Source organism: Suncus etruscus, chromosome 18 (genome assembly GCF_024139225.1).
Source record: "Suncus etruscus isolate mSunEtr1 chromosome 18, mSunEtr1.pri.cur, whole genome shotgun sequence".
Lineage (NCBI taxonomy): Eukaryota > Metazoa > Chordata > Mammalia > Eulipotyphla > Soricidae > Suncus > Suncus etruscus.
This window is the reverse complement of record NC_064865.1, coordinates 23,329,951-23,352,624: the sequence shown is the minus strand read 5'-3', so window position 1 is coordinate 23,352,624 and position 22,674 is coordinate 23,329,951. Positions and strand designations below refer to the sequence as shown.

Genomic DNA, 22,674 nt, shown 5'->3' with positions numbered 1-22,674 from the left:
AATAAGGGAGGCACCAAGACCAAACAGGTGCAGGACTACTAAGTAGTAGGCTAGGTACAGAGGGGACCACATATTCTAGCAACCCTGGGGGTGAGGGAAGAGGATATGGGAGGTAGGACAAAAACGGAGGTATAGGGAGGACAAATTGGTGATGGGAATCCTCCCTGATTTTATGTAAATATGTACCTAAAATATTATTGTCAACAATATGTAAGCCACTATGATCGAAATAAAAATTATATTAAAAAACCTACCTGAATACATTTATGATACTCCCTTTCAAGATATCTATGTAAATTTATCACAATATAGAAATATTTGCATTATTAATATTTAGAAACATACATATTTTCATTGTTTTATTTACAGGCAATGAGAACTCATTTTGCTCTTTTGTGACTGATAAAACAGCTCAAGCATTCCTTTTTGCTAGAGATGTTTCAACGCTTCTCAGTGCACTGACTTATCTCAGCCACTTTCACAATGCGTTTGAAGGGAGGAAATGTGTGTTTGCCCAACATTCCTTAGGAGTTCTCATATATCTACCTCACTAAGCTAAGAGAACCACTTTATCAATGCCTACTTTTGTTTTTTCTCTTTGCAGTAGGGAGGAGTAAAGGAATAAAGAACTCTAGCTTCTGAGTTTACTGCTCTGGTTCCAAGAGCATGGAATGTGGTCATGATCAGAATGAAGAGAATTACAATGAAACTTCCTGAGTGATACACTCTTTCATAAGCATTGAGAGTTAAGGAAGATGTTGCATTTCCCTTGGGGAAGAGTAGGTGGGCTCCACCCATGAATCCCATGCATTCGAATCAGAAATAACCAGAAAGAGTAGATATTCCAGAGTTTCACTTATAAAATTAAATCCTTCAAATTTAGACATGACATAACCACTTCTAAATTTTTTTTTGTTAAGATAACTAAACACACTACCTAAAAACATAAAAGTTTACAAATGTCCTAGATAAAGTTTCTTCTCTTGGCAACAATAATACTGATTGAGATAAAACCACAGTGTGTACCATAATTTGATACTTAGCTTAATCATTTCGAAAACTCTCTTTTTGGCAATATTCTGTCAATCAGGCCTCACTTTTGAAGACTTGAAAGAAAAAGGACATTTGAATCTTGGCAAAAATGAATGACATCTACTACTTATCAAAATATTTTGTATAAATTATTTTCTTGGCCATCACAAACCATTTTCAAAGTTAGGGCTACTCAAGAATTTCCCCCATTACTAATGACTGATTTGAGAATGAAAATGCGTTGAGACAGTTGTCTCTTTATTCAGGATTAGTTTGTTTTCCAGGATTAGTATCAGTTTAATCTTCCAGAAGAAGATGGAAGTGAAACAGCCCACTCCTGTTTTCATATTGCAGACATATATCCTTTCCACATTTTCAGCATGTCTATTTTAATGCTTTTGAGTGGGAGAGATCTGTTGGTGAACATGGCTGTTGGAAAGAGATAAGAGGAAATAAAATAAATTGGCAATCTTTTTCTTAAGTGACTCCCATTAAAAAAAGTTTTTATTACTCCTTATGTTAGAACTCAATGGAATGCAATTATGAAATGAGAAATATTTGCTTAAGAATCATGCAGTTGTTGAATATAACTTAGTCATAGTATATTTATACTTTACTCGTTTCTTTTGCTATCTTAGTAAAAATTAGGAAATTGGGAAAGGAAATGCAAAATGAATATATACTTTGAGAGAATGAATTATGAAACTACGAAATTACTTGAAACAAGATTTAGGAGCCAGTAATCTATGTATCTAACCAGAGTTAGTTGAATGCTTTCAAACTATTAAATGTATAACATAAATTAAGCAGAAAGTGATGTACAAAGCAAATTTCTAAAAATACTTTATGTTTAAGCCATCGTAATTTTTATGTTGTGTCTAAGAGCTGTTAAAAATAAACCCTGGTTTTCCCTGCCCAGAGACTGTGGATATAGCTGACTCTGCTGACCCTTAAGCATGGCAGACATCTTGAGACTTCACTCTGCTTGCTTCAGCCTGGGAACTTTGATTCTCTCTGGCATCCTTCCCCTGAGGACTTGCTTCTCCTGAGGTGAGTGGTCCAGCCACAAGAGGTGAAGCCAGAGGAGCGTGGCACTCTGTTTAGCTTCACTGCCGCGCACTCCACCTAGCCAATGAATACCACCACAACACAGAAAAATCCACAATACAAGGGTGACAATGGGGAAACAACACAGACCAATATCAGGCATAGAGAATGAAGATGGCAACTTTGATGACCCCACAATGGCCAACCATTGTGTTTGTTTCTCATATATGGAGTTTAGAGAAGAAATATGGAGGATGTTCACAGAACTCAAAGAAAGCATAAATTGAGTTAAACAGAAAACTAATAAGAATCAAGAGAATATGAACATAGAAATCAGAAAACTCCAAACTGAAATATTATGTCAAATATCAGGTCTGAAAAACTGAGAGATGAATTAAAAAACTCAATGGAAGACCTTTCCAACAGGGTAACAACAGCAGCTGAGGATAGAATAAGTGAGCTGGAAGATGCAATGCATAATAACTCCATACTGCAGAAGAGATTGGAAAATAGTCTTAAAGCAAATGATCAGACAATGGAAAAATTACTCAAAGAATATGAACAGATGAAAATAGAAGTCTTTGATAAGCTGGGCCTGGAGAGATAGCACAGCGGCGTTTGCCTTGCAAGCAGCCTATCCAGGACCAAAGGTGGTTGGTTTGAATCCCGGTGTCCTATATGGTCTCCCGTGCCTGCCAGGAGCTATTTCTGAGCAGACAGCCAGGAGTAACCCCTGAGCACCGCTGGGTGTGACCCAAAAACCAAAAAAAAAAAAAAAAAAAGAAGTCTTTGATAAGCTCAACAGAAACAACTTAAGAATCATTGGAGTCCCAGAGTCCCAGGAAGAAAATCTCCAGGAAGAATCTACAGTCAAGAATATCATCACAGAGAAACTACCAGAGTTAAAAAATACATGTGACCAAATCCTGCATACCCAATAGTTCTAGCTAAAAGGGTCCCCAGGACACATCCTAGTCAAAATGATGAATCCCACAGATAAAAACAAACAAAAGTATACTGGACCTGAAAAGAGAAGTGGAAGAAAGAGGCATAGTAGATATATGTAGGACACTCCATCTCCCAGAAACCTGGATACACATTCCTTTCCAATGTACATGGGTCATTCTCCAGGATAAACTATATGCTGGAACATAAAACATAACTCCATAAAATCAAGAGGATAGGAATTTTACAGGATACCTTCGCTGACCACAAGGCTCTGAAATTAGATGTGAACTACAAAGGGACACAGAAGAAAAACTTTAACAGCTGAAAATTAAACAGTTTACTACTAAACAAACAGTGGGTCCGAGATGAAATCAAAGAGGAAAATCAAAACTTTCCTGGAAACAAATGACAATGAAGACACAAACTATCAGAACCTATGGGACACAACAAAAATGGTACTGAGAGGAAAATTTATAGTTTTGCAAGCACACATCAGGAAAGAAGGGACATACCTGAATTGCTTAATGACACAGCTTATAAAATTAGAAAGTGATCAACAAAAGGAACCAAAAATAGGGAGACAAAAGGAAAAACAGAGATCAATGAAGTGGAAATCCAAAAATCAATCCGAAAGATCAATGAAAGCAGAAGTTGGTTCTTTGAAAAAATAAACACAATTGATAGACCATTGGCAAAACTCACAAATTCAAAAAGGAGAAAAACTTGATAACCCATATCAGAAATGAAAATTGGAGATCACTACAGTTATTGCAGAGATTCAAAGGGTACTCAGAGACTACTTTGAGAAACTATGCCACTAAATATGAGAATCTGGAAGAAATGAATAAATTCTTGAACTCTTATAACCTTCTCAGTTGAATAAAGAGGATGTAGCATATCTAAGCACTCCCATCACTGTTGAGGAAATTAAAATAGTAATCAAAATTTTGCCCAAAACTAAAAATCGAGGTCCAGATGGATTCACGAATGAATTCTTTCAAACCTTTCAAGAGGAAAGCCTACCAATCCTGGCAAGGTTCTATCATGAAATTGAAAAAATGGAAATACTTCCAAATAGCTTTTTTAAAGCCAATATCACCTTAATACCCAAACCAGAAATAAATGATACCAAAAAAGAAAATTACAGACCAATATTTCTGATGAACACAGATGCAAAGTTCCTCAACAAAATCCTGGCAAATAGGATCCAATGCATCAAGAAGATTATAGAAAGCCTGTCTAGAGTACAGGTGGGGGTTGGGTGGAGAGGAGAAAGATTTGGGATATTTGTGATGGGAATGTTGCACTGGTGATGGGTGGTGTTCTTTACATGACTGAAACCCAAACATGATCATGTATGTAATAAAATTGTTTAAATAAAAAAATTTAAAAAAAGAAGATAATTCACTATGATCAAGTAGGTTTCATCTCAGGAATGCAAGGATGGTGTAACATCTGTAAATCTATCAACATAATACACAACATCAATAACAAGAAAAATAAAAATCACATGATCATATCTATAGACTCTGAGAAAGCACTTGATAAGGTCCAATACCCATTCTTGATAAAAACGCTCAGCAATATGGGAATAAAAGGAACCTTTCTCCATATAGTTAAGGCCATCTACCACAAGCCAATGGCAAATATTATCCTCAGTGGAGAAAAACTAAAAGTCTTTCCTCTAAATTCTGGTACAAGACAAGGCCCTCCTGTCTCACCACTCCTATTCAACATATTACTGAAAGTACTTATTATAGTGATTAGGCAAGAACAACATATCATGGGCATCCAGATAGGAAAGAAAGAAGTCAAGCTCTCACTGTTTGCAGATGATATGATACCCTACTTAAAAGACCTAAAGACTCCACCAAAAAGCTTCTAGAAACAATAGATTCATATAGCAATGTGGCAGGCTACAAAATTAACACAAAAAAATTAATGGCCTTTTTACAGACCAATAATGATAGGAGAAAAATGGACATTAAGAAAACAACCCCATTAAAATTAGTGCCACACAAACACAAATATATTGGAGTCAACTTGACTAAAGACTTGAAGGACCTATACAAAGAAAACTATAAAACCCTGCTCCGAGAAATAAGAGAGGACATATGGGAATGGAAACACATATCCTGCTCATGGATTGGCAGGATTAAAATTATTAAAATGGCAATAGTTCCCAAAGCATTGTACACATATAATGCCATTTGTATAGATTTCCATGACATTCTTCAAAGAAGTGGATCAAATACTTCTGAAATTCATTTGGAACAATAAACACCCTAGAATAGCTAAAGAAATCCTTGGAAAAATAAATATGGGAGGCAGTACTTTTCCAAATTTTAAGCTGTATTACAAAGCAGTAGTCTTCAAAACAGCATGGCATTGGAATAAAGACAGACCCTCAGATCAGTGAAATAGGCTCGAGTACTCAGAGAATGTTCCCCAGACATACAATAACCTAATTTTTGACAAAGGAGCAAGAAATTCTGAATGGAGCAAGGAAAGCCTCTTCATCAAGTAGTGTTGGCACAACTGGTAATCACTTGCAAAAAAGTGAACTCAGACCCCCAGCTAACACCATGTATGAATGTAAAATCCAAATGGATTAAAGACCTTGATATCAGACCTGAAACCATAAGGTATATAAAAAAAAACGTAGGTAAAACACTCCATGACATTGAGACTAAAGGCAATTTTAAGAAGGAAACAGCACTCTCCAAACAAGTGGAAGCAGAGATAAGCAGATGAAGCTCCTACACCTCAAAGGAGATAGTGCCCAGAATACAAAAGCCACCCACTGAGAGAAACTATTCACCAATTCCCATAAGATAAAGGACTAATATCCAAAATATACAAGGCACTGATGGAACTTTACAAGAAAAAACATGTAACCCCATCAAAAAATGGGGAAAAGAAATGAACAGATACATTGTCAAAGAAGAAATACAAATGGCCAAAAGGCACATGAAAAAATGCTCCACATCACTAATCATCAGGGAGATACAAATCAAAACAACTATGAGGTACCATCTCATGCCACAGAGATTGGCGCACATCACAAAAATGAGAACAAGCTGTGCTGGTGGAGTTGTGTAAAGAAAGGAATTCTTCTTCACTTCTGGTGGGATTGGCATCTAGTCCAATCTTTTTGGAAAGCGATATGGAGATTCCTCCAAAAACTGGAAATTGAGCTCCCATATGATCCAGCTATACCTCTCCTAGGGATAAACCATAGAAACACAAAAATACAATACAAAAATCTCTTCCTCACACCTATATTCATTGCAGTATTATTTATAATAGCCAGACTCTAGAAACAACCAAGATGCCCTTCAACAGATGAATGGCTAAAGAAACTCTGGTACACAATGGAATACTATGCAGCTGTCAGGAGAGATGAAGTCATGAAATTTTCCTATACATGGATGTACATGGAATCTATTATGTTGAGTGAAATTAGTAAGAGGGAGAGAGACACAGAATAGTCTTACTCATCTATAGGTTTTAAGAAAAAATGAAAGACATTTTTGCAATAATTCTGAGACAAAAGAGAGGAAGGTCAAGCTCTCAATATGAAGCTCACCCCAAAGAGTAATGTGTGCAGTTACAGTAATAACTACATTGAGAACAATTATAACAATTTGAATAAATGAGGGAAGTAGAAATCTTGTCTCGTGTACAGTTGGGGGTGGGATGGGGAGGAGGGAGATTTGGGACATTGGTGATGGGAATGTTGCACTGGTGATGGATAGTGTTCTTTACATGACTGAAACCCAACTACAATCATATTTGTAATCATGGTGTTTACATAAAGATATATAAAAAATTTAAAAAATATCCCAACTTGGGGCAGTAGAGATAGCACAGTGGGGGCATTTGTCTTGCAAGCAGCCCATCCAGAATGGCGGTGGTTTGAATCCCAGCATCCCATATGATCCCCCAGCCCTGCCAGGAGTGATTTCTGAGCACAGAGCCAGGAATATACCCTCAGCACTGATGAGTTGATGCCAGTTGTTCTCACCTAGGAATACTGGCCAGGGAGCTGAGCTAAATGAAATCTGCTGCTGCCACTGGAGCTACTCAGATTGATGGATGCTTCATGCCTGTAACGTTCACTATCTAGATCCCAGCCGAGACTTTTGGTGGTCCCTGACCCCAGCGCCGACCATCAGGCCCTCACAGAGGCTTCTTAATTTAACCTGCCTACCATTGCTCTGTCTTCTGCACCACATGAACATTGCCATCACTTGCAATAAGGGAGCTCATCCTGGGTTTCATGCGGTGGATGCTGTCCCAGGGAAGTTCTGTGAATGTGAGACACAATCTCACTTGAACACTGGTGGGAAGTCATGCCTGATCTCTGCTTCTACAGAGATCCCGAGGAGACCGACAAGGAAGAGCAGGCTGCTGCTGAGAAAGCTGTGGCCAAAGAGGAGTTTCAGGGCGAATGGACTGCTCCAGCTTCTGAACGCACTGCAACTAAACCTGAGGTTGCAGTCTGGTCTGCAGGGGTGCAGGTGCCCTTTGTGCTGATTGTGCAGTTCCCTACAGAGGATTGGGGTTTGAGCTCAGCCTACGGCAGAAGACTGGTCTGCAGCTCCTACTGCTCAGGCTACCCAAGAGATAGGAACTACCATGGAATGGTCTTAAGTTGCTCTTTCTAGATTAAAATGGGAATGGAAATCAGGTTGTGGAAAATAAATGAATTCTAAAAAAAATCTAAAAGTCCTTAAAAACAAATCTACACATTATTTATTTATTTATTTTAGTTATAATTTGGGGAGGTTAATAGGTCATAAACAATCACCCTATCCACTGTGCTATCACTTTGGAACCAAAGCTTCCTTTTATTTATGTAAATTTTGTTTTATTTTATTGAAACCCTTGGGATTCACAAAATTCTTCATAGATGATTTCAGACATACAATGAATCAGCCAATCCCATCTCTAGTGTCCACCTCCTTCCATCAAAGTTTCCCAAGTGCACCCTATACCACCGCTCTACCCCCCCAGTCGATTTTAAGTTTAGATAGTTAAAGTTTGGGTCTCAAGTCCATAGCTGTTGACTTTGACTTGGATAATTAGTTCTGTCCTTTTTTAACACCACCAATACATCTAAGACCATTCAGCCCTGAACCCCATTTTTTCCTATTTGTTTGTCCTAGCCACTCAGTTTCTTTCCTGTTCAATACACTCTAGGCCCAAAGTAACATTTTTTTTCAAAGTCAAAATTTTATTTTATTTTTTTGTGATTTCTTTTTTCCTTTTTTTTATTTAAACACCTTATTTACATACATGATTGTGTTTCTGTTTCAGTCATGTAAAGAACACCACCCATCACCAGTGCAACATTCCCATCACCAATATCCCATATCTCACTCTTCACCACCTGTACTCTGAACAGCTTCTCCATTTCCCTCATACATTCTCATTATTAGGACAGTTCAAAACATAGTTATTTCTCTAACTAAACTCATTACTCTTTGTGGTTAGCTTCCTGAGGTGAGCTGGAACTTCCAGCTCTTTTCTCTTTTGTGTCTGAAAATTATTATTGAAAGAATGTCTTTCATCTTTCTTAAAACCCATAGATGAGTGAGACCATTTGCGTTTTCTCTCTCTCTCTCTCTCTCTCTGACTTATTTCACTCAGCATAATAGATTCCATGTACATCCATGATTAGGAAAATTTCATGGCTTCATCTCTCCTGACAGCTGCATAATATTCCATTGTGTATATGTACCACAGTTCCTTTAGCCATTCGTCTGTTGAAGGGCATCTTGGTTGTTTCCAGAGTCTTGCTATGGTAAATAGTGCTGCAATGAATGTAGGTGTAAGGAAGGGATTTTTGTATTGTATTTTTGTGTTCCTAGGGTATATTCCTAGGAGTGGTATAGCTGGGTTGTTGGGAGCTCGATTTCCAGTTTTTGGAGGAATCTCCATATTGCTTTCCATAAAGGTTGAAACATCCCCACCAACACTGTTTATTCTCATTCTTTGTGCTGTGTGCCATTCTCTATGGTGTGAGGTGGTATCTCATCGTTGTTTTGATTTGCATCTCACTGATGATTAGTGATGTGGAGCATTTTTTCATGTGTCTTTTGGCCATGTGTATTTCTACTTTGTCAAAGTGTCTGTCCATTTCTTCTCCTCATTTTTTGATGGGATTAGATGGTTTTTTCTTGTAAAGTTCTGTCAGTGTCTTGTATATTTTGGAGATTAGCCCCTTATCTGATGGGTATTGGGTAAATAGTTTCTCCCACTCAGTGGGTGGTTCTTGTATCCTGAGCACTATTTCCTTTAAGGTGCAGAAGCTTCTCAGCCTAATATATTCCCATCTGTTAATCTCTGCTTTCACTTGCTTGAAGAGTGCAGTTTCCTTCTTAAAGATGCCTGTAGTCTCAATGTCCTGGAGTGTTTTGCCTATTTGTTGTTCTATATATCTTATGGTTTTGGGTCTGATATCAAGGTCTTTAATCCATTTGGATTTTACTTTCGTACTTGATGTTAGCTGGGGGTCTAAGTTCCATTTTTTGCAAGTGGCTATCCAATTGTGCCAACACCACTTGTTGAAGAGGCTTTCCCTGCTCCATTTAGAATTTCCTACTCCTTTATCAAAAATTAGGTGATTGTATGTCTGGGGAACATTTTCTGAGTATTCAAGCCTATTCCACTGATCTGAGGGCCTATCCTTATTCCAACACCATGCTGTTTTGATAACTATTGCTTTGTAGTAAAGTTTAAACTTGGGGAAAGTAATTCCTCCCATATTCTTTTTCCCAATGATTGCTTTAGCTATTCTAGGGTGTTTATTGTTCCAAATGATTTTCAAAAGTGCCTGATACACTTCTTTGAAGAATGTCATGGGTGTCTTTAGAGGGATCACATTAAATCTGTATAATGCCTTGGGGAGTATTGCCATTTTCATTATGTTAATCCTGCCAATCCATGAGCAGTTTTTGTGCTTCCATTTCTGCGTGTACTCTCTTATTTCTTGGAGCAGAGTTTTATAGTTTTCTTTGTATAGGTCCTTCACATTTTTAGTCAAGTTGATTCCAAGATATTTGAGTTTGTGTGGCACTATTGTGAATGGGGTTGTTTTCTTAATGTCCATTTCTTCCTTATTAGTATTGGTATATAGAAAGGCCATTGATTTTTGTGTGTTAATTTTGTAGCCTGCCACCATGCTATATGAGTGTATTGTTTCTAGAAGCTTTTTGGTAGAGACTTTAGGGTTTTCTAAGTATAGCATCATGTCATCTGCAAACAGTGAGAGCTTGACTTCTTCCTTTCCTATCTGGATTCCCTTGATATCTTTTACTTGCCTAATCACTATAGCGAGTACTTCCAGTGCTATGTTGAATAGGAGTGGTGAGAGAGGACAGCCTTGTCTTGGGCCAGAATTTAGAGGGAAGGCTTTTAGTTTTTCTCCATTGAGGATAATATTTGCCACTGGCTTGTGGTAGATGGCCTTAACTATATTGAGAAAGGTTCCTTCCATTCCCATCTTGCTGAGTTTTGATCAAGAATGGGTGTTGGACCTTATCAAATGCTTTCTCTGCATCTATTGATATGATCATGTGGTTTTTATTTTTCTTGTTGATGATGTGTGTATTATGTTGATAGATTTACGGATGTTAAACCATCCTTGCATTCCTGGGATGAAACCTACTTGATCATAGTGGATGATCTTCTTAATGAGGCATTGAATCCTATTTGCCAGGATTTTTTTGAGGATCATTGCATCTGCATTCATCAGTGATATTGGTCTGTAATTTTCTTTTTTTATAACAACTCTGTCTGGTTTAGGTATCAGGGTGAAGTTGGCTTCATAAAAGATATTTGGAAGTGTTTCTGTTTGTTCAATTTCATGAAAGAGTCTTGCCAGGATTGGTATTAGTTCCTCTTGGAAAGTTTGAAAGAATTCAATAGTGAATCCATCTGGGCCTGGGCTTTTTTGGGGGGGCAGACATTAGATTACCATTTAAATTAATCCATGGTGATGGGGTGTTTAGATATGCTACATCCTCTTCCTTCAACCGTGGAAGATTATAAGAGTCCAAGAATTTATCCATTTCTTCCAGGTTCTCATTTTTAGTGGCATAGAGTTTCTCAAGGTAATTTCTGATTACCCTTTGAATCTCTGTCATATCAATAGTGATCTCTCCTATTTTCATTCCTAATATGAGTTATCAAGTTTCTCTCTCTCTTTCTTTGTTAGGTTTGCCAGTGGTCTATCAATCTTGTTTATTTTTTCAAAGAACCAACTTCTGCTTTCGTTGATCTTTTGAATTGTTCTTTTGGGTTTCCACTTCGTTGATTTCTGCTCTCAGCTTTGTTATTTCCTTCTGTCTCCCTATTTTTGGGTCCTTTTGTAGAGCACTTTCTAGTTCTATTAGCTGTGTCATTAAGCTACTCAGGTAAGCTCCTTCTTCCTTCCTGATGTGTGCTTGCAAAGCTATAAATTTTCCTCTCAGTACTGCTTTTGCTCTGTCCCATAAGTTCTGATACTTTGTGTCTTTATTGTCATTTGTTTCCAGGAACCTTTTGATTTCCTCCTTGATTTCATCTGAGACCCACTGGTTATTGAGCATGAGGCTGCTTAACTTCCAGGTGTTAAAGTTTTTCTTATGAGTCCCTTTGGAATTCACAAATAATTTTAGAGCCTTGTGGTCAGTGAAGGTAGTCTGCAAAATTTCTATCTGCTTGATATTATGGAGGTATGTTGTCTATCCTGGAGAATGTCCCATGTACATTGGAGAAGAATGTGTATCCAGGTTTCTGGGGATGGAGTGTCCTATATATATCCACTAGGCCTCTTTCTTCCATTTCTCTCCTCAGGTCTAGTATATTCTTGTTGGGTTTCAGTCTGATTGACCTATCCAGTGTTGACAAAGCCGTGTTGAGGTCCCCCACAATGATTGTGTTGTTATAGATATTATTTTTCAGATTTGTCAACAGTTGTATTCAATATTTTGCTGGCCCCTCATTCGGTGCATATATGTTTAGGAGAGTCTTCCTGCTCTACATACCCCTTGATTAATATTAAATGTCCATCTCTGTCCCTTACAACCTTCCTGAGTATAAAGTTTGCATTGTCTGATATTAGTATGGTCACTCAAGCTTTTTATGGGTGTTGTTTGCTTGGATAATTTTCCTCCAGCCTTTTATTTTGAGTCTATATTTGTTCTGACTATTCAGGTGCGTTTCTTGTAGGCAGCAGAAGGTTGGATTGAGTTTTTTGATCCATTTAGCCACTCTGTGTCTCTTAACTGGTGCATTTAGTCCATTGACGTTGAGAGAAAGAATTGTCCTGAGATTTAATGCCATCTTTATATCAAAATTTGGTGTGTCTTTTGGTTAGTCTTGTCTTAAATTAGGTCTTTCAGTTTTTCTCTTAAAACTGGTTTTGAGTGTGTAAAGTTTCTGAGCTGTTTTTTTTGTCTGTGAAACCATGTATTCTTCCGTCAAACCGGAAAGTGAGTTTTGCTGGGTATAGTATTCTGGGTGAAGCATTCATTTCATTCAGTCTTGCCACAATATCCCACCACTGCTTTCTGGCCTTGAGTGTTTCTGGTGACAAGTCTGCTATAAATCTCAAGGATGCTTGCTTGAACGTAATTTCCCCTTTTGATCTTGCTGTTTTCAGAATTCTCTCTCTATCTGTGGGATTCCTCATTGTGAGTAAGATGTGTCTTGGGGTGGTTTTTCTGGGGTGTCTTATGGTTGGTACTCTTTGAACATGCAGGATTTGATCACATATTCTTTAGTTCTGGAAGTTTCTCTTTAATGATATTCTTGACCATTGATTCTTCCTGGAAATTTTCTTCCTGGGTCTCTGGGACTCCAATGATTCTTAAGTTGTTTCTGTTGATCTTATCATAGACTTCTATTTTCATCTGTTCCCATTCTTTGACTAATTTTTCCATTGTCTATTCATTTGCTTTAAGTTATTTTTCCAATCTCTCCTGCTGTATGGAATTGTTATGTATCTCATCTTCCATAGCACCAAGTCTATTCTCAGCTTCTGATACCCTGTCCCAGAGCTTATCCATTTTGTCATTCACTTCGTTTACTGACTTTTTCAGGCCTGTTAGTTGACATGTTATTTCAGTTTGGAGTTTTGTGATTTCTGTCTTCATATTTTCTTGGTTCTTATTAGTGTTCTGTTCAACTCAATCCATGCTTTCTTTGAGTTTGTTGAGCATCTTTCATATTGCTAGTCTAAAGTTCTTATCTGAGAGGTTGATTAGTTGGTTGGTCATTATCTGGTCATCAGAATTGTCATCTTCATTCTCTATGTCTGATGCTGGTTTGTGTTGTTTCCCCATTGTCACACTTGTATTGTGGGTTTTTCTATGTGTTGTGGTGGTATTCATTGGCTAAATGATGCAGGCAGCACACTCCTCTGGCTCCGCCCTTTCTGAATGGGCTGACTTGCCTCTAAGGGAAGGGAGTCCTCCATGGATGAAGCCTCACACAGGATCAAATCTTAGGCCCGAGCACGCAGCAGTGAAGACAATCCAGAGAGAAATGCTTGCTTCTGTGATCCAGGACAATTCTTAATGTGATTTTTTTCTTCTTGTAGTGATGGTGTTCTTTTCTTAGAAAGAGCTCATGGCCACTCTGCTTTGCTACACGGCCGTGCTCTGCTGGAGCCTCTTTTCGACCCACTCCCAAGAGGTTCAAACAACAGTTTAGTAGACAGACACACACAGGCAGCACTCACAGATTTTCACAGCTTGGCCCCACTGGGCAGGCATAGTTTCGTGGATTTTCCCAGCCTGATATTACAAATAGGGGACCTGGCTTCTGCAAAGCATAGCTGGTTTTCAGGTTATGGAGTCCTGCCCTGGAATTGGCCTCTGGGAGAGTGAGTTTTCTGGAGCCTCTTTTTGTCCCACTCCCAAGAAGTTCCCGCAACAGGATAGTAGACAGACACACACAGGCAGCACTCATAGTTTTTCACATTCGGGCCCCACTGGGCAGGTATACTTTCGTAGATTTTCCCAGCCTGATGTCACACACAGGGACCTGGCTTCTGCAAAGCATAGCCAGTTTTTACGTTATGGAGCAGTTCCTTGGCGTTCCACCCAGAATTGGCCTCTGGGAGAGTGAGTTTTCTGGAGCCTCTTTTCAGCCCACTTCCAATAGATTCACACAACAGGATAGTAGACAGACATACACAGGCAGCACTCACAGTTTTTCACAGTCAGGCCCCACTAGGCAGGCATAGTTTTGTGGATTTTCCCAGCCTGAAGTCACAAACAGGGGACCTGACTTCTGCAAAGCATAGCCGGTTTTTACGTTATGGAGCAGTTCGTTGGCATTCCGCCCAGAATTGGCCTCTAGGAGAGCAAGTTTTCTGGAGCCTCCTTTCGGCCCACTCCCAAGAGGTTCACGCAACAGGATAGTAGACAGACACACACAGGCAGCACTCACAGTTTTTCAGTCGGGCCCCACTGGGCAGGCGTAGTTTCCCCAAAGTTACATTTTAAATAAACTAACATGTACTTAATTATTTTTATTGAAGTAAAATTAATGTATAACTTTATGGTAGTTTCAGATATATAGCATGTTAATTTGACATACTCTGTGACCTCCACAGGGACTTTTTTTTCTCCATAACCAACAAAAATTGCATTTCTCTATCTAGACATTTAGGCTCATTCAAGGGCGGGAAACCAAGGAACTGTTTCATAACGTGAAAACCGGCTATAAGCAGTACTTTGCAGAAGTCAGGTCCCCTGTTTGTAATGTCAGGCTGGGAAAATAATGTGAGTGCTGCCTGTGTCTGTCTGTCTCCCGTCCTGTCGCCTGAACCTCTTGGGAGTGGGCTGAAAAGAGGCTCCAGCAGAGCCTTTCTAAGGAAAGAATGCCATTGTAACAAGAAAAAATCACACTAAGAATTGTGTTGGATTACTGAAGCCCAGCATTTCTCCAGACTGTCATCATGCTGCATGCTCGGGCCTAAAATTTGATCCTGTGTGAGGCTTCATCTACAGAGGACACCCCTTCCTTGTAGGCAAGTCAACCCACCCATAAAGGGCAGAGCCAGAGGTGCATGTCTGCGTATATCATTTAGCCAATGAATACCACCACAACACGTAGAAAAATCCACAATACAAGTGTGACAATGGGGAAACAACACAGGCCAGCATCAGACATAGAGAATGAAGATGACAATTCTGATGACCAGAAAACGGCCAACCAACTAATCAATCTCTCAGATAATGAGTTTAGACAAGCAATATGGAAGATGCTCAAAGAACTCAAAGAAGCCATGGATCGAGGTGAACAAACACTAACAAGAACCAAGAAAATATGAAGACAGAAATTACAAAACTCCAAAATGAAATAACAGGTCAAATAACAGGCCTGAAAAACTCAGTAAATGAATTGAATGACAAAATGGATAAGCTCTACACCAGGGTAACAGAAGCTGAGAATCAAATTGGTGCTGTGGAAGATGAGATAAATAACAACTTGTGAAAGATGTATAGAAAGAAAACTATAAAACTCTGCTCCAATAAATAAGAGAGGACAAGCAGAAATGGAAACACATACCCTGTTCATGGATTGGCAGGATTAACATCATCAAAATAGCAATATTCCCCAAGGCATTATACAGATTTAATGCGATCCCTTTAAAGATAACCATGACATTCTTCAAAGAAGTGGATCAGGCACTTTTGAAATTTATTTGGAACAATAAACACCCTAGAATAGCTAAAGCAATCATTGGGGAAAAGAATATGGGAGGAATTACTTTCCCCAACTTTAAACTTTATTACAGAGCAATAGTTATCAAAACAGCAGGGTATTGGAATAAAGGTAGACCCTCAGATCAGTGGAATAGGCTTGAATACTCAGAGATACAATCACCAGACATACAATCACCTAATTTTTGATAAAGGATAAAGAAATCCTAAATGGAGCAAAGAAAGCCTCTTTAACAAGTGGTGTTGGCACAACTGGCTAGCCACTTGCAATAAATTGAACTTGGACCCCCAATTAACTTCATGTATGAAGGTAAAATCCAAATGGATTAAAGACCTCGATATCAGACCCAAAACCATAAGATATATAGAACAACACGTAGGCAAAACACTCCAGGACATTGAGACTACAGGCATATTTAAGGAGGAAACTGCACTCTCCAAGCAAGTGAAAGCAGAGATTAACAGATGGGAATATATTAAGCTGAGAAGCTTCTGCACCTTAAAGGAAATAGCGCACAGAATACAAGAGCCCCCCACTGAGTGGGAGAAACTATTCACCCAATACCCATCCGACAAGGGGCTAATCTCCAATATATATAAGACACTGACAGAACTTTACAAGAAAAAAACATCTAATCCCATCAAAAAATGGGGAGAAGTAATAAACAGACACTTTGACAAAGAAGAAATACAAATGGCCAAAAGACACATGAAAAAATGCTCCACATCACTAATCATCAGGGAGATGCAAATCAAAACAGCTATGTGGTACCACCTCACACCACAGAGATTGGCACACATCACAAAGAATGAGAACAAACAGTGTTGGCGGGAATGTGGAGAGAAAGGAACTCTTATCCACTGCTGTGGGAATGCCACCTAGTTCAACCTTTATGGAAAGTGATATGGAGATTCCTCCAAAAACTGGTCATCGAGCTCCCCTACAATCCAGCTATGCCACTCCTAGGAATATACCCTAGGAACACAAAAATACAATACAAAAATCCCTTCCTTACACCTACATTCATTGCAGCACTATTTACCATAGCAAGACTCTGGAAACAACCAAGATGCCCTTCAACAGACGAATGGCTAAAGAAACTGTGGTACATATACACAATGAAATATTATGCAGCTATCAGGAGAGATGAAGTCATGAAATTTTCCTATACATGGATGTACATAAAATCTATTATGCTGAGTGAAATAAGTCGGAGAGACAGAGAAAAATGCAGAATGGTCTCACTTATCTATGGGTTTTAAGAAAAATAAAAGGCATTCTTTTTTTTTTTTTTTTTTTTTGATTTTGGGTCACACCTTGCGTTGCTCAGGGATTACTCCTGGCTGTCTGCTCAGAAATCGCTCCTGGCAGGCACGGGGGACCGTATGGGACACCGGGATTTGAACCAACCACCTTTGGTCTTGGATCGGCTGCTTGCAAGGCAAACGCAGCCATGCTATCTCTCCAGGCCCCCATTCTTGCAATAATAATTTTCAGACACAAAAGAGAAAAGAGCTGGAAGTTCCAGCTCACCTCATGAAGCTCACCACAAAGAGTGATGAGTTTAGTTAGAGAAATAACTACATTCTGAACTGTCCTAATAATGAGAATGTATGAGGGAAATGAAAGCCTGTCTAGAGTATAGGCAGGGGTTGTGTGGGGAGGAGGGAGATTTGGGACATTGGTGATGAGAATGTTGCACTGGTGATGGGTGGTGTTCTTTACATGACTGAAACCCAAACAACACAATCATGTATGTAATCAAGGTGTTTAAATAAATAAAATATATTTAAAAATATAGATAATAATATAATTATATAACATGATAATTATATAACATATAATGTATGATTATACAGCATAAAATAACAAATTAATAGATACTGTTATTTATAGTGACTATGCAAGTTTATATTACATAAAATAATAATGCATAACATTTTCCCCTTTCTCTTTGTCCTTATCAATACATAATCTCTTGTCTTTTTCTCATTTTTTTTAAATTCACATATCTCTAATGCTTAATGATCCTGTGTATTTGGAGAAATCTCTATTTAGATCCTCTTCCATTTTAAATCATGCTACTTTTAATGTTGTTAAGTTATATGTATATGTATTCTTTGTATAGTTGAATCTTAGCTCTTTCACATATAGATAATATATAAATATTTGAAAATGTTCTATTCCACTTTCGATAATTTTTTCATTTTGTTGATATTTTCCTTGGCTTTGAAGAAGTTTTCTATTTTTTTGTTTCTTTTAATTTTGAAGTTATATCCAAAATTTCATCACTGATAATTATATATGTTTTCTTTTTTTTAACATAATTTTTATTTTGATTATAGTGGCTTACATATTGTTGACAATTATATTATAGGTACATATTTACATAAAATCAAAGGGGATTCCCATCACCGGTTTGTCTTCCCTACTCCTCCATTTTTGTCCTACCACCCATATCCTCTTCCCTCACCCCCAGGGCTGCTAGAATGTGTGGTCCCCTCTGTACCTATCCTATTACTTCGTAGTCTTACACCTATTTGGTCCTGATGCCTCCTTTATTTCCCCCTCTAGTTGGGAGGCAGGATTAGGTAGTTCAAGTTATGTGGTTTTGTTTGAAGAGGAGAAAATGATAAACTGGGGTAAATGTCTAATACGCCGGAAATAACTAAAATTCTTCTAGAGGCTCCGTCATCGGTTTGGGAGACGAAGGAGAAAAAGAAGGTGAAACACTCCACCCCTACGAAATGAAGTGTCAAATATCTATTAAGAGTTCCAACGATAACGCTAAGCACCACAAAAACAGAACAAAACCAACAAACAAGCAACCAAAAAAACGCCGTGGTCTTGAGATAGGCACCATGGCATAGCACATGAAGAGGGAAAAGAAGGGGCCAGAGAGATAACATGGAGGCAAGGCGTCTGCCTTTCATGCAGGAGGTCATCTGCCCGAATCTTGGTGCCCCACATGGTCCCTCGTGCCCGTCAGGAGCAATCTCTGAGCCCGGAGCCAGGCATAATCCCTGAGCACTGCCTGGTGCCTCCCAAAAATTTGAAAAAAAAAGAAAAAGAAAAGAAAAAAAAAGGAGAAAAAAATGTTTTCATGGGATTTTGATAGTTTAAAAAGTTACATTTGAGATTTTGATTTATTTGAGTTTATTTTGGTGCATGGCATAGAGTTATAGTTCAGTTTCTTTTCACTTTTTACAGCTTTATTTATTGACTAGACCAAACTTGTATATTCATTCTGTCTTTCTGACAGACTGGCTATATCACATGCACTTATTTAAAGTAATCTTTTTAATTTTGTTGATCTTGTGTTTGTCATTTAGCAAAGTACCCCCCCTTTTTTTCTGAGTCATGAGAGAGGAGAGGAGGAGTGAGAGAGCAAGAACTTGAAATAGAGAATGACAGTGAGGGTGAATGTGAGTAGTATTAGAGAAAGGAGAGACAGACAGACAGACAGAGACAGAGAGAGACAGAGACAGAGAGAGACAGAGACAGAAACAAAGAGTCAGAGTCCTTGGGTGTTAGTATATCCAGAATGGGTTGCGTCTACCCCATACTGATTCTTGTAGCTTTTGTAACAAAATGTGAAATCAGTAGCAATCATGTACTTTTATCAGGAAATTAACACAAAAAATTCCTTTATATAACTTTTTTTTGGGAGGGGGGTGTTGGGTCAGACCCGGCAGCGCTCAGGGGTTCCTCCTAGCTTTACGCTCAGAAATTGTTCCTGGCAGGCTCCGGGGACGCTGAGATTTGAACCATCGTCCTGCATGCAAGGCAAACGCTCTATCTCCATGCTATATATCCGGCCCCTTTATAAAACTTTTTAATGAGTTTCCTGTTATTAAAGTTATAAATTACTCATATCTGATATTTATGAAAGCTTCATAATGCTTAAGCAATGAATATGCATTTTTCTGCAATAAATGGTTTTTTAACAAAATTTAATCAAAAATTTCCATTGGCGTTTTTACTTTAACTATATTAAAACCCGGGGTCAGCATGCAACTGACCCAGGATTGACCACGGTTCAATACTCTGGCGTCCCATGTGGTTCCCCAAGCCAGGAGTGACTTCTGAGCACATAGCCAGTATTAACCCCTGAACTTCACCGCATATGGCCCAAAAGCAAACAAACAAAAAAAATTAAAAGCAGGTCTGGGGAGGTAGCACAGTGGTAGGGCATTTGCCTTGCACACAGCCAATCCTGGACGGACTCCGGTTCAATTCCAGGCATCCCATATGGTTCCCCATAATCTGCCAGGAGCGATTTCTGAGCACAAAGTCAGAAGTAACTCCTGAACACCACTGGGTGTGACCCCCCAAAATAAAAAATATTCAAACCAGGGATGTAGAGAGAATACAGGGGCATCGCATTTATCTCACATGCAGCTATACCTGATTGAAATCGTTCACCTTTATTATCCTTTAGTATCACCAAGAGTAATACTAAGAACCAATATTAACATAATTTTTTATCAAAATATTTAAATCTGGGTCTATATTACAAAGACAAACATATTTCATATCAATTTGTTTTTTTCTTTGAAGTACATTTTATGATCTAAGGATATGAAACTTAAAAGCATATTAGTAAACAAAAGGATATAGGTAATACTTTAGAATATAAACTTCTAGTTATTTTCCTAAATGTGTGGTTTATATCAAAGAGGACTTGTAAAGCAATATTGAAATGGTCTGGGGTGCCACTATGATACATAATGATAAATTAATGACCTGATTTGGCCTGAGGACCTAGGATGCAGTATCACTTGGATCTGGTGGAACTACTATGGCTATACCAGAAAACACTGTGAACTGAACAGAACAAGATCTTAAAAACTTGTATTTTAAAATGGTTTATTAGTTGTTGTTTTTTTATATATAAATCTTTATTTGAGCACCATGACTATAAGCTTCCTTGTAGTTGGGTTTCAATCATAAACAAAATACCCCCCTTGAACAGTGCAACATTTCCACCACCAATACCTCCTCCTTTCCCCCCACTTGTCCCTCTTCCCCCCCCCCAACTTGTATTTGAGACAGCCATTCTACTTCTCTCATTCTTTAACATTGTCATGCTTGAAGTTATTTTCCTAACAGCATTCACCACGCTTTGTGGTGAGCTTCAAATTGTGAGTCAGTCCCTCCAACCCTTCCAGCCCTTAACTCTATTGTCTCTGGGCCTTATTAAGTAATGTCTTTAATTTTTCTTAAAACCCATTGATGAATGAAACTATTCTGTGTCTATTTCTCTCCATCTGACTTATTTCACTCAACATAATAGATTCCATGTACATCCAATATCCTTCACCAGAGCACATTTCCCAGCCATAAATATACCCATTTTTCCTCCCACCCTCCCTGCTGTCCTCTCCACAGCTTCTAAGGTAGACATTCCCCCCCTCTTTCCTTTTTAGACACTGATTTGCAATATTGTTACTGAAGGGCTATCACGCATATCACTTACCTTCTTTAAGCACCCAGTTCTTTTCCAGAATGATTATTTCTATCATTGTCATAATGGACACTTCTCTACCCTACCCTAGCTACCCTCCCCTTCGAGCAGTATTTTAATGATACATTTAGCACTATGTCTGCTTATGCTTTAAGTAGATATGAGATTTAATTGTTTGGATTCTTTTATCAAATGAATGAATTTTAGAACACACTTATCTATGATGGGAAAATTTCCTATAGTTATGGTCCAATCCTTGAACAAGTAACCTTTACTAGCAAACCACATAAACTATGTGAATAGACTGCCTACAGCATCAGAACTCTTATCTAATTAAGCAGCCTAATGGAAACACTCTTTATGCTGCCTATCTTCTCTCTCTCTCTCTCTCTCTCTCTCTCTCTCTCTCTCTCTTTATCCTTTTCCTCCCTCTCCCCCCCCCCCCGTTCTTCCAATGAGTGCACATGCCTATTTGGGTCACACCCAGTGCCCAAGGCTCACTCCTGTGGTTTTTTACCTTTTGGAATGAAAGGTAAATTATTCTCAGTGGTCCTACATTGATTGTAAATACTGGTAAAAATGACCTCAATGATTGGTTATATAAACTGTTCCTTTAAGCTGCTGTTGATTTAAAATCCCTGCTGTGTTCCTGGAAGTTAGAGAGGAAGAGTTATTCATCACTAGAGCCAGCAACTATTAATAGCCTTCATGATTCTGTAAAGCTAATTTGTCTATCTTTGTAGAAGAGGATTTTGCTATTAGAGTCATTTGAATGCATTGTTCGTTTGCATAAACATTATAAATTAATATAACTATCATTTGCTCTGTGTTTGTTTTCTGGAATGCACTTATTGAAAATGAAGCTCTTAGTCACAGAAACATCTGGGTAAGAGCATGAATGACTCAGGACAAACTCATCACCATTATTAAAATTTAAAAAACATGGCTTCCTGACAATGAGTCACAAACATCATATTCTTATACAGAGAGCAGGGGTCAACAGCTTCTCTCACCCACTCTGCATCTTACCCCTTATAGAAATAATTTTTCATTCCAGCCATTTTTATCCCACTTTATTTTCTTGCATCAATGTCTAATCACTTTATCCTATTTATTGCCAGAGGACAATTTTCTCTTTACAAATAATATCAATAAAATGATGAAATAGAATTACAAATGAGAACATGTTAGAGTCACTTTTTATTATTGTCTACTCCAGAAATTTAAGAAAGAGGAACTTGGATGCAACTAGTAGATTTTAATAACAAACAATTATAATGATTAACCTTGCAAGTCTGAACAAACATTAATGAAAATCTTCTATTATTGAACATAGTGTCCAAAGTCATGTCGATATTTGAAATAAAATGATGTAATTTCTTTGTTCCTTAATCAGGTAGAGTATTAAATAAGTATGCCTTTTAGAAACTCTTTTTAAATGTGTTTTTAATTAT

At 38.2% G+C, this 22,674-nt stretch overlaps 1 pseudogene; it reads left to right on the top strand.

Annotated features, from left to right (window-relative positions):
• The window catches only part of LOC125995743 (40S ribosomal protein SA-like), a 39,681-nt pseudogene extending 31,998 nt beyond the window's left edge, over positions 1–7,683 (top strand).
• The last annotated feature ends 14,991 nt before the right edge of the window (positions 7,684–22,674 follow it).